At 34.1% G+C, this 13,647-nt stretch overlaps 1 long non-coding RNA gene across 5 annotated transcripts in view; it reads right to left on the bottom strand.

Annotated features, from left to right (window-relative positions):
- LOC137490644 (uncharacterized) overlaps positions 1–13,647 on the bottom strand; it is a 127,595-nt gene that overhangs the window by 53,791 nt on the left and 60,157 nt on the right. For 4 of the 5 annotated variants that reach the window (XR_012399451.1, XR_012399450.1, XR_012399448.1 and 1 more), the window contains one exon: positions 7,162–7,243. This is a non-coding gene — a long non-coding RNA (uncharacterized lncRNA). Of the gene's footprint in view, positions 1–5,451; positions 7,244–13,647 lie in introns of those variants that run through there. The other variant, XR_012399449.1, reaches the window with a different exon arrangement.

Here is a 13,647-nt window from a genome sequence, read left to right as displayed (position 1 = left end):
AACAACAGAAAGAAGGATGCCTCGGTCTGATGGGCAGAGAGACAGATCACTCCTTGAGCCATTTTTCCTCGTGCATGAAGCAGGAGCGCAAGAAAAGCAGCAGAACTCAACATGGGTTGTGGGATATAATATCAAGCATGTCTTCCTCACTCCTGCAGGCAGACAGGGCTATAAAGAGGCATTTGGATGCACTGCGCCATGCAGGGGGTTTAAACGAAAGTACCCCTGAGAGCTTTTTTTTTTCCTTGATGCGCTCTGTCGACACTTTGTTTAAACTAATCAGCATAGGATAATGATGGGAATGATTGAGATGTGCATCATGGGACGCGCTGACCAAGCCCTGTGTTGGAATAAACTGTCGTTATTTATTTTCCAGAGGTGAGAGAGAGAGAGAAAAAAAGAAAAGAGAAAAGCAGAGACAGTGGAAATCAGTTTAACAGCTCACTGGGTGCATCATAATTTGCTTACTGTGACTATGGACTACAATTACGCACTTCGCTGGTGAAAGGAAAGTACATAAGTTGGAATATGTGTTATGACAGTAATGGGGCATGCTATAAAGAAAATATCATTGTAAATCTTGATCCTACATATCCTTTACACCAGGGGTTTTCAACACCACAGACCCACAAATATGCTCATTGTAATAAAAAACCCAACCCTTCTGCTGTATAAATACCTCATTTATTTTGTAAATAAGTAAGGTTTTAAAGGGTGCAAATCAACTTTTGTAAGCTGTTTGGACAGACCTGTCTATATGTACAGTATAGTGTGTCCACTGTCATATTGGAGTGATATTAACCCAATAAGTCTTTTTTATTTCCTGAAGTGAAAATAGGATCCAAATCCCAGTGATTTTGAGGCCAAGCAACAATTCAATTCAATCCATATATATATATATATATATATATATATATATATATATATATATATATATATATATATATATATATATATATATATATATATATATATATATATATATATATATGTGTGTGTGTGTGTGTGGGTATGTATATATATATATATATATATATATATATATATATATATATATATATATATATATATATATATATATATATATATATATATATATATATATATATATATATTGCAAATAAGCTGGGATTAAATTATTTGTTTAAAACATTTTAAAACAGCAGAGCATGTTTGTAATAAAGGAAGTAAAATCGCTATGTAATCCTTAACCGCTATAATCACAATGGCCACATGGTGTCAGTAAATGCTAATATATGTGTGTATGTGTGTTTGTATATACCTGTGTACTGCGAACAGCATTTATGTAAGACTCATCATTTCAGAAAGGCTTGAATAAACTCCACCATAAATACATGAAATAAACTTGGTATTTTTGACTTATGAGCTGTATTTCAGCTTCATCTGAGTCTGTCTCTGTCACTGTGCTGTTTATTTGATGTAACGCATGATGACATGAAGCAGGCATGCACGTGTGAACAGTGGGTGGGGAGAAGCAGCTCATTTACATTTAAAGCCATAGGCTACAAAAACAGCTAGTATACTCAGTCACCAAAATGGGCAGATTCTGGAGGCTATAATAACATACCTGATGTCTATTATAAACTTTACATACACATTATGGAGACACCAAAGGTTTATCTTACATCTTGTAAAAGGGGTGCCATTTAAAAATATATATTAATTATTATTTGAAAAATAATAAATATTTCAATATGAACTGCTTATTTTAAACAGTTATACAGTTGAAGTCAGAATTATTAGCCCCTTTTGAATTTTCTTTTTTTAAATATCTATCTTTCTTTTAAATAACTTTTTTTCTGGAAAAAGTCTTATTTGTTTTATTTTTTTTCTAAAATAAAAGCATTTAAGGTCAAAATTATTAGCTCCTTCAAGATTTTTTATTTTTTATTTTTTGCGATTTTTCTACAGAACAATCCATCGCTATACAATAACTTGCCTAATTACCCTAACCTGCCTAGTTAACCTAATTAACCTAGTTAAGCCTTTAAATATCACTTTATGCTGTATAGAAGTGTCTTGAAAAATATCTAGTAAAATATATCATATTGTCATCATGGCAAAGATAAAATAAATCAGTTTTAATTAGAAATGAGTTATTAAAACTGTTCTGTTAAGAAACGTGTCAAAAACACCTTCTCTCTGTTAATCAGAAATTAGGGGGAATAAAATAAACAGGGGGCTAATAATTCCGGGGTCTAATAATTCTGACTTTAACTGTATTTATTAATACACTCACAAAATGACTTTCGCTGATTGTTCAAGCAACATATTTAATATGACTTGAAACTAGCTTTTTATGGGGAAAACTTAATTGATTTATATTCAATCCACTTAATTCTTTTTTTAAATGATTAAGTTAACTTAATCAATTTGTGTTGGGACAACATGAAGGAATTGTGTGGAACCCAGCACTTTTTTTATAGTGTATGGTCATACTTTACATTAAGGTTTCATTAATTAAGTTAGGAATAAAGTACTGTACATCTGGAAGGTTATCACAGAAAAAAGACAGACTTATTTGCATCCCAATGCGATGCAGAGCACAGTTGTATAAGACTGAAGGGCTTTATTCTGAGAAAAAAACTACTATATGTAGTTTATACCGCTTATTACATGACTACTTGCCACAAAACGTTAAAATTACACACAAAAAAATTACTGTTTTGAGACAAAATAGCATACTAATTCTTTAATGTAATGTGAAAAACAGCTGAATGGAGCAAACAATAACCTGCAATATTATTCAGTCATAAGATGGTGTCAAAAACAGCACCGGAGACAAGCAAGGATGTGGACAAGATGATTTCCAGAAAAGTCTGTTATTCAGCGGTTGTTATCTTGGAATAACATACGCTGGAATGGCAAGACTGACCAAACAGAATCAAGTATTCCAGAATGATTTGGTCGATCGGTCAGTCAGTCAACAGCATCCTCTGGTGGATTTACATGAGAACAACAGGCACAAATGACACTCGCAAGAGAAATTTGAGATTTCAAAATGTGTACCTCTTGGGATATATTTCGCACTCCCCAAAAATGTATACAAAGTATGTATCCACAATGAGCCTGGGTTGAATCAAATTTAACATCATTTATGTTTTATTTTTTTCATTTATTTTTTTAATAATTTTAAATTGTATTTAATTGTTTCTTTCTTTTACACTGATGTGTTTTTTATAAAAAAATTTTTTACAATTTATATATATATATTTTATATTTCAATGCCCCACCCTTACCAAAAATAATAAAGTAATTTATGAAACTTTTCCAATTTCTAACTGCACCATTCCAAATCTCACACACTACAGTACATCATAATTTATTAATAAAGCCAAAATGATACCCTTCACCTTGAATTCCTTCTCTTCAATCCGTCCACATTTTCTCTTTGTCTCTCACTTCTGCTGATACCATCGCTCTGCTCCTCATTCCCGTCCCCTAGACAAAGCTGAGTGTTGTGATAAAGCTAAAATTTGATTATTATAGACCATCGACTGTTGCAGAAGCCCCCCCGGCGCTTCAGGTGTTTTGTAATACGGAGCTGTTATTTGTTCGGCTGTAATGGAAAAGAGCTTTTCAGTGATTTATGAGAGGAAAGTTTCTGCTTTTGTTTTCTGCATTTCTTGGGGTTTGTATCATAGTTTTGGATCAGTATGCGCTACTGCAGATACAGCTCTGACCGCAAGATTATATCTAAATGCAGTGCCACTAATAAAACACACACTTTCAAATGCCACTATTAATATCTCAAATACTGTCTAAATCACAAGTCCAAACATCATTTTCAGATTTTAAAACGCGATAAGTCAAAATTAAACCTGCTCAGCTGGATAAAAAAAAAAAATCAATACTAAAACCAACTACAAACAAACTTGCATTTAAAATCTATAATAATTATGGAAGCGTTGGTCCAAATCACCATTTCATGCAATCATTTATGTCTGGACACACTGTATGCCTGCGCTTTGCTACTGGAGGACAGCTCAGGCAGGGTAAAATACTTTTTACTGCATTGGGTTCCTCCTGCGACTCGCTGCGGTAATTAGCCCAGCACTGCATTTGGGCGTCTGAGGTTTAATAAACTTCAGAAGCCATTTGCACAACAGTTTTCAACAACAAATAGGAAACGTTTATGTGTTTTGGTCATTTACACAATGTTTTGTGGGCCTGAAAAGTCAAGTGAGTTTCATTCATTCACTCATTTTTTCTTCAGCTTAGTCTCCATTTCAAAAGTTGCCACATCTGAATAAACCGCCAACTATTCCAGCATATGTTTTACACAGCAGATGCCCTTCCAGCCACAACCCAGTACTGGGAAACACCCATACACACTCATTCACAGACACACTCATACACCAGTTTATTTAACTCACCTATACGGCATGTCTTTGGACTGTGGGGGAAACCGGAGCACCTGAAGGAAAACCACACGAACATGGGGAGACCATACAATCTCCACATAGAAATGCCAACTAGCCCAGCCGGGACTCAATTCAGTGACTTTCTTGCTGTGAGGTGATGGCACCACCCACTGAGCCATTGTTCCACCCTCAAATGAGTTTCCAAATGCAAACTTTTTTTAAGCAATTTAATTATTGCCTCTTTGTAATCTACAAAACATGATTTGTAAAAGTAGTGACATCAGGCATGTGTGTATGTTATGTGTTCCGTTTATATACATGTTAAAGTACCTAAAGGGATAGCCAAAGGGATAGCTCACCCAAAAATGGAAATTTACTCACCACTGTAAAAACATTGAAGGGTTCCGTATAATTGCTTCATGTTGTCCCAACACAAATCGTTTAAGTTAACTGAATTGTTTCTCCAAATTTAAGAGGATTGAGCATAAAACAATTAAGTTGTTCCAAAAAAAATGTCAGGAGTTGTGTTGTTTAAGCTCATTTAAAATAAGTATACGCTGCAAAAATCTTTTTTCTTTGTTGTTGAATGCATTTACTCTCTCTCTCTCAAGTGGTTCCAGACCTTTATGAGTTTTAATCTTCTGTTGAACACAAGATATTTATGTAACCATTGACTTCCATTGTATTTCTTTGTTTAGAAGTCAATGGTTACAGATTTGTAGCTTTCTTCACAATACCTTCTTTCGTGTTTAACAAAAGAAAGGTTTGGAACAAGCAAATGTTAAGTAAATATTATTTTTGGAGGTTACTATCCCCTTAACCACAAAAACAAAAATGGTGGATTACCAAACCATACTAAGAAAATATGATTCATTGGACTTGTTTTTTTTTTTTAAAGGTAAGTGGTTGCAAACAATTTAAATAGGCTGCATTTAAACAAGTAAATTAAATGTAGCAATGTTCAACGCATTGAGCCTATATAAATTGTTTGCAACCACTTACCTTAAAAAAATTAGTAAATCTAAATAATCGTTTTTTTTTTTTGTTTTTTTTTTCCAGAGTATGTGCACAGAATTTCCTACAATGTAGTCTTAAAAATGCATAACAAAGCCTTTTAATAGTTTGTATGGACCAGTGTGAATGGGCAGTGCTTCAAGAATCCATTAATTTACCTTTGGCTTAGTCTCTTTCAGAAGTCGCCACAGCGAAATGAACCGCCAACTATTCTAGCATATGTTTTACACAGCGGATGCCCTTCCAGCCACACATCCATACACACTCATTCAAATACACACACACACATACACTACGGCCAATTTAGTTCATTCAATTCAACTATAGCATGTCTTTGGACTGCAGGGGTAACCCACACGAATATGGGGAGAGCATGCAAACTTCACATAGAAACGCCAACTGGCCTAGCTGGGACTCGAACCACCAACCTTGCTGGTGCTAACCACTGAGACACCGTGCCGCCCCTGTTTCAACAACATTATTGTAAAAAATCATTGAAAAGCACAGTATGTTATTATCACCATTGGAGGCTACAAATTTAAAACAAGCAAATGTTTAGTTTGATGATGTCCTGACTCAGTGTGGAATCATGGGAGGGTCCCTTTTTACATTCTATGGGAGACCTGCCGAAATCTTGCTAATAGAGCTAAAGTATTCAAGATTTATTATCAAGGAAGTATGAAAGACATAGAACACAAAACAGGAGTGCTGAAGCAATTGCTGATGAGAGCCGATTACAATGTGGCGCTTTTACTATGGCACAGTCCACCGCTTCAAGTTTTTCATGATGACACAAGGAAAAAGCAGCACTGTTTTATGATACTAAATATATTTTAAGACTGCTGCTCAGTGCAATTAAAAAAAACACAAAACATATTAAAGTGTCTTTGGTGTTGCTATGTTTTCTATAAAAGCAAACCAGAAATCAGTGGTATTTGATGTCATCAACAAGACGACACAGGACACGGCCTGTACCACAAGTTAAAACAGATTATTTCTCTGAATATGAACATTCTTCAAAACATTTGGTATAATGTAAGCAGTAAGCACATAAGTCAGCAAAATACACAACACTGTACTAGTTACATATTCTGCCTTAATATGGAAATAAAAAAACAGATACTTTTTTAAGGTCTTATGGGATCATATAAACTAAAAATTCCAAGAGTTCAGTCAAAGAAGGGTGGATCAGCTTTCAGCTATTACGTCCCCCCGGTGCTGGAATCAGCTTTCAGAAATGATCAGATGTGCTCCAACATTAGGCAAATTCAAATCAAGACTAAAAACACATCTGTTTAGCTGTGCCTTTACTGAATAAACACTTTGCTACGTCCGACAGATCGAATTATTGTGTCTTTCTTTTCTTTTTATTCTTTTATAACCTATTTTAACACATTTTAATCTGTTTTAATCATTTTTATTATTTGTTTTTATTTTCTAATACTTGTCTTTTTTATTTCTGTTTATGTAAAGCACTTTGAATTGCCACTGTGTTAAAAATGTGCTATATCAATAATCGTGCCTTGCGTGTATCATTGCTGTACTGAATGTCTTTCCATCTTTCCAATTGTTTATGTAAAACATGTACTGTATGTATTTACCAAATATGTTTTGGTTGAAATTACAAAAACTAACCATATGTGAGCACTTTGCTAAAAAGAAAAAGAAAAAAATCCTGATTATGCATGGGTAATGCATAAACATTCCTGTTTACAAGCTGAGAAACAATAAAATGTAAAATTTTAAAAATTGAATAATTTACCTGTTGATTGACTGTTGACAATGTGTGTTGTTGAATGGCTGAGCTCCAGAAAATCAGTGATGAGGACAGTTATTTGATAGATCTGAAAAACAAAAAGGTGGAACCAAAAAAACTTAAATTAAAAGACAAACATTTTTTCTGACGTAAAAACAGTTCTTTGGAATGATGAAGATCTAAATAGATAAACCTTTAAAAGGAAACATTTTGTAAGTGTTTATCATAAATATTTTTTAACCAATTCATTTTACAGCAGCACACTTCGCTAACTGTTTTAGTTAATTGTAAAATGTTAATTATACTGCTGTGCATATAGAATTGTGTTTGTATACTTGTGTTTCTAAACACTTTAAAACAAATCACCATGTATTAAGCAAAAATACATTTATAATAGATATATCAATCTCAGGATAGTACCCCTAATGCATGTGACGCACTTTTAACTTTTTCAACAGCCGATGTACTGCTGAAAATGAAGAGACTCAGCCATGGAAATATAATGTTCATTGTTTGTGCTGCATTAGGCTCCTCTTGCAGAAACATGCAGTAATTAGACATCAAAGTCTGAAAATATACATTCACTTGCAGGCAAAACATTGGATTGTCAGTAAAATAAATGAGTACACACTGCACTTTACTGAATGATGCACAAGGTTCTGACCCTGGTGATAGCAGTAAACCACACACACAAAAAAAAATGATTTTGCTGCTTGTTCGAAGTCATTTGAAATGAGCTGAAACAACATGGAGCAACTTATTTGTTTTATGTTCAATCTACTTAATATTTTTAAGTTAACTTAATGGTTTTGTGTTGGGAAAACATGAATGAATTGTGTAGAACCCTGCATTGTTTTACAGTGTGCCAAACAAGACTATACCTTTTATCTTTTTATTACATTAAAACGGTAACACTTTATAATAAGTTTGCAAGTTAATGAAAATAAAGTTGTTCATGTTAACTCAAATTGCATTAACTGATGCATGATTTTTTGTTTTAATAATGCATTAGTAAATGTTGAACTATGATAAGTAAATGCTGTACGAGCAGGGTGGGAATTACAGTTTTTTGCTAAACAGTAAAATAAAAAATATATATGAGCAGTCTTTTATGGCTATCCATTAACAGGTGCAGGAATGCAAACCGTTTATTTAATATCACAAATATCATTGAGAACCACTCAATATACTTCAAAACACTAAAAACATACTAACAAGACTGATTAATAAATTAGATGGAATTGAATTTCAAGAGTTCACACTTAGCTGATGATTGATTATAAAGCTTGTTTGGCATGCTGTCCCAGGAGAGAGCCCTGAGCTCATAAGATCCTCGAGCCCGGGGCTCCCTCCCATTTGCAAGGCAAGAGGGGAGTTTGAGCTCAGGTAGATCTTGAGAACTCCCCCCTGCTGTAGTAGCTAATGAAAAGATAATGACTGCTCTTAAGATATAACTACTTATAGGAGCATGTCTAGTGTACCGATTTGGATTAGTCAATTAACTTAAGCTGCATGTTTTTGGACGGTGGGAGGAAACCGGGGAACCAAGGGGAAACCCACGTAAGCACGGGGAGAATGTGTAAACTCCACACAGAAACATTGGCTGGCTTAGTAAGGACTAGAACCAGTGACGTTCTTGCTGTGAGGCAACAGTGCTAATCACTGGGCCACCGTGCAACACATCTAGGAAATGAGGAGGAGTAGAGGTGGAAGGGGGGATTCTTCAAAATGAAGGTGGCTGTTATATGGAACTTAGGAAAACATCTGAATGGTGAATCATGAACTGAATAATGCAGGGCCGGCTGCAAGCAATCATAAGCACATGATCCTCTCGAAATTAGTTTATGAATAAACTTCACTAAATAAATTTGGTTCATTGAGACATATTATTTGAATTATTATCAACATAATCTAAAAAAAACTTGACCCCACCCATTATCAATGTATTTTTCACACCCTGTGCACAGATAGGGTCTTTAACAATGTGTGTTTTTTACCGCGGCTCGCCTCAGTTCGTTCTGCGATCTGCCGATTTGAATAAATGTGTTGTGCTTCACAGAACATCCACCAGGTGGCGCATCAAATAACAAACTCCACTGTTCAGAATACATCATAATTTTTTTCAAAATATGCAGATTTACATTTTTACCATTAGTTTGATCATGTATTTATTTTATATTTAATATATATATATATATATATATATATATATATATATATATATATATATATATATATATATATATATATACATATATACATACATATACTATATTATATAATATATAATATATATATAGCAACAGGATAATTTTAATGCTGTCTCTCCAAAAATTAATTCATTCATTTTTTCGGCTGAGTCTCTTTATTAATTTGGGGTTGCCACAGCAGAATGAACCACCAAATTATAGAGCAAAGGTTTTACGCAGCGGATTCCTTTCCAGCTGCAACCCTGGGAAACATCCATGCACACTCATTCACACACATACACAACAGACAATTTAGCTTTCACAATTTACCTTTAGCGTATGTCTTCGGACTTTTGAGGGAAACCGGAGCAGAACAAGAGGAGAACATTCAAATTCCACACAGAAATGCCAACTGCCCCAAAGGCTCGAACCAGGAACCTTCTTGCTGTGAGGCAATCGTGCTACCCAATGCACCACTGTCACGCCCAAAACTTAATTCATAACTTACTGTTATAAATGAAAAAGCAAATTAAAGCGCATTGAGTCATCAGACTGAGGGCTGTGGCAGCCTCTAGTTTACTTCCGTCTGCTACGGAGTCTGTGGATCTGTGACAAGTACTGTTCATTATTAGTTCATGTTAGTGAATACAGTAACTAATGAAACCTTATTGTAAAGTGTAACCAACAAATAAATTGAACAGCCAATGAAAGCCATTGGAGGATGTTGCTGAGCAACTGAACTCTGATAATAAATAAGAAAAAAAATAGAAGATACACAAAAGTCACATGGAAAATAGGATGGGTGAGCGAGAGGAGATCAGGAAGGGCAAGTGAGATTAATGTGGTAGTGAGCTCGTGTGAGAAGCTGAGGTGTTCGGCAGATTATTAACACACACACACACACACACACACACACACACACACACACACACACACACACACACACACACACACACACACACACACACACACACACACACACACACAAACACACACACACACACACACACACACACACACACACACACACACACACACACACACACACACACACACACACACACACATTCACAAGCAAGACTACTCAAATGTGCATCCTTATTAGCGTGAGACTGTAAAAAGTAAGACAGGAAGGCAAACAGGAGGAGAATTTGTAAGTAACATCAGCGTCTCCTGATCATTAGCAAAAGTAAACCATTTTATAGAGTCCTCGGTTAGACTTATGAATAATGCAAGTGAAATATGAAAGGGCAAATTACAATAAGTTTTACATAAACATGCAGGGAAAGATTCAACAAAAGCTCATTTTCAAACACTTGACTTTGTTTTCCCATAGAAGGCTGTATGTGCAAATAAAAGCGAGATGAGAATTTCTCCAATTTTCCATCCTCAAACAAGTCGCTCCGCCAGCGATGAACTCAAATTGTTTGCCAAGCATAATTTGCCGGGCGATGAGGATTTGCTGTGTGAACAAAATCATCCGACAAGCATTACCTTGTGCGGCGGCAAAAACTTTCATAACTTTGATTTGTATTATTGCGTTAACTGGAGCAAAAATAACTTTCCATAAGTCTTCATTTCCCCTACAGTCTTTATATAAACTCTCATTCCTTAACCGCTTTAGTATTTATTAGTCTCTACCCAAGCTGCTAACTCTCATGAAAAGCTTTTTGCTTGCTCTACATGAGAGCGGAGGGAGGTGTAATTATGCAGTAGGCTGTATAATTAACTGATGAATCCAACATTTGGAGAAGAGTGAGTGAAATGCAGGTGGTTTAAAACTTCATCTACGTATAATAGAAAGGAAGTAGTAGTTACGAATAACAATGTATGATCAGGTTTTAAAAAAATACCAGCTGTCATACTGAAATATTACCTTGCCGGTAGGTGTTTTGAGCAACCACCTTTGGCTAAATGAATCTCATAGTCTCCCTGGTGGACATCAGTTCAACAGATGTGGGTGGTTTTAGATGGTTTTCTGTGTCTATTTGGCATAAATTATTAACACTTCAGAATCCTGCACTGTGTGTCAGTATTTTATCTCCCTGTCAGTGTGTGGATGAGCCCAGTGGAAAATTTAAAAAGAATTATTAAAAGCATAAAAATTTATTTAAAAAAAACAATAAATTAATAATTACTTGTTTAATGAATTACTATTTATTAATTAATATTAAAACTATATATTATATATATTTTTCAAATATTAAAAAATATTTTATACAACCCCAAATCAGAAAAGGTTGGGAAAGTATGGAAAACACAAATAAAAAAGAAAGTAGCGTTTGCTAAATTTACTTTGCCTTGTAGTGCATTGCAGACAATACAACAAACATTATTTAGTGTGTTCCTCGTGATTTTTATTTATTTATTGATTTATTTATTATCATTATTTTCAAAATAAACATGTATTCATTTTGGTTCTTGCAACACAAGAGCAAGTCAGGGCTAATAATGAGGTGAATTGGCTAAATGATGTGATATGAAACAGGTGATGTCAACAGGTGATTTGGAAAAAGCTGCATCTAAAAAAGGTCTAGTCTTTAAGGAGCAAAGATGGGCAGAGGATCATTAATTTGCCAACAAATACATACTGAAATGTTTAAAAAAAAATGTTTCTCAAAGAAACACATTTGAACTTTTACCTTGCACAGATAATAACTCTGGAGGTATCTGGAGGAATTTCAGTGTTTAAAGGACAAGGACGCAAGCCTTAGCTGAACAACTGTGATCTCCAACCCCTCAGGTTGCACTGCATCAAGAATCATCATTCATCTATAAGCGATATCACAACATGGGCAAGGATACAGGTACTTGACTGGCCTGTCTGCAGTCCTGACATGTCTCCAACAGAGAATGTGAAGTGCAAAATGCAACAACAAAGTCCCTTTACTGTTGGCCATTTTAAGACTTGTTTGCAGGAAGAATGGGACAAAATTACACATGAAACACTTGGAGCCTTAAGTCACCTAAATGTTTTTAAGTGATGTGAAAAGGAATGACAACACTACAAAGTGGTAAATGCTTTACTGTTACATTTTTTTAAATGTGTTGCAAGAACCAAAATTGGAATACATGTTTATTTAAAAAAATAATGATAACAATTATGAGGAACACATTAAATAATGTTTGTTGTATTGTCTGCAATGAAATGCAAGTTAAACTAAATTCAGAAATCACTACTTTCTTTTTTTGTATTTGCATTTTTCACACTGTCCCAACTTTTTCTGATTTGGTGTTGTACATATGCTATGTGTATTTATGAGTTGTGTGTGTTGCCATCACCAGAAAGTTTTATGCACTACAAGTAACATAATTATGTAATTAATCATTAATTGAATTAAATAATAAAATATCATGTTAAAAGTAAAGACATGTAAAAAAAAGTAAAGTAAAGGAAATCTCTTTTCAAATGTTTCCACACTTCCACTTACAGCATTTCTACATGTAACTTTAACAATATTTTTTTTCTGCAAAAGCACACATATTTGTTGGTTACATGCTGTTTCTATAATAAAAGACATGTCATTGTTTTAAAAATTGTGGTGTCCGATTAACTTTGCTACATATTTTTGTTTTTTTACATTAAAGGGGTAGATAACCCCAAAACTGAGAATTCTGCCATCATTTACTCAACTTGTCACAAACCTGTTTCTTTGTTCTACTAAAAACAAAATCATTTATTTAAGAAAATTATTGTTATTAACCTGTAACCACTGACCTCAATAGTATTTTTCTTTCCTACTGTGAAAGTCAATGGTTACAGGTTTCTAAAATTTATCAAAACAACCTCTTTTGTTTTTAACTGAAAAAAAGGGAAACTCATAAAAGTTTGGAACCACTTGAGGATAAGTAAATTGTGCCAAAATATTTATTTATGGATAAAAAAAATCCCTTCAAGTTACAGTTAATGTTAATTTTAATAGAAAATGGTTTAAAACTTGTTCATCGAAATGACATTTATTATTTACTCTTTATTTGGTAACACTTTAATTTAAGCACCCCTATTAACTACTGGATTATTGCCTTCTTATTTTTAAGATATTGGCTCTCAATACCTAAAGTATGATCTAATTCTACAGTTGATTGAGCTAAACGTCTTAGTAAATGTTTTGTTAGTAGCGTGAATTGTACATTAACATAAAGTGTGACCATTATTATTTTTGGTTGTTATTAATTTCATCTTTGAGGCTAAAAAGTTAGATTCTATATTGTTATTATTTGATATTATTATTTATGTTGTGTCAGGCATTTTAACCCCACCATAAACAGTGTGGATTTGCAGATGAAAGTTTGCCGTGTACGT

The sequence above is a fragment of the Danio rerio genome, chromosome 24 (genome assembly GCF_049306965.1).
Source record: "Danio rerio strain Tuebingen ecotype United States chromosome 24, GRCz12tu, whole genome shotgun sequence".
In the NCBI taxonomy this organism is placed as follows: Eukaryota; Metazoa; Chordata; class Actinopteri; order Cypriniformes; family Danionidae; genus Danio; species Danio rerio.
Note: the sequence above shows the minus strand (reverse complement) of the source record. Positions and strands in the feature narration are given on the sequence as shown.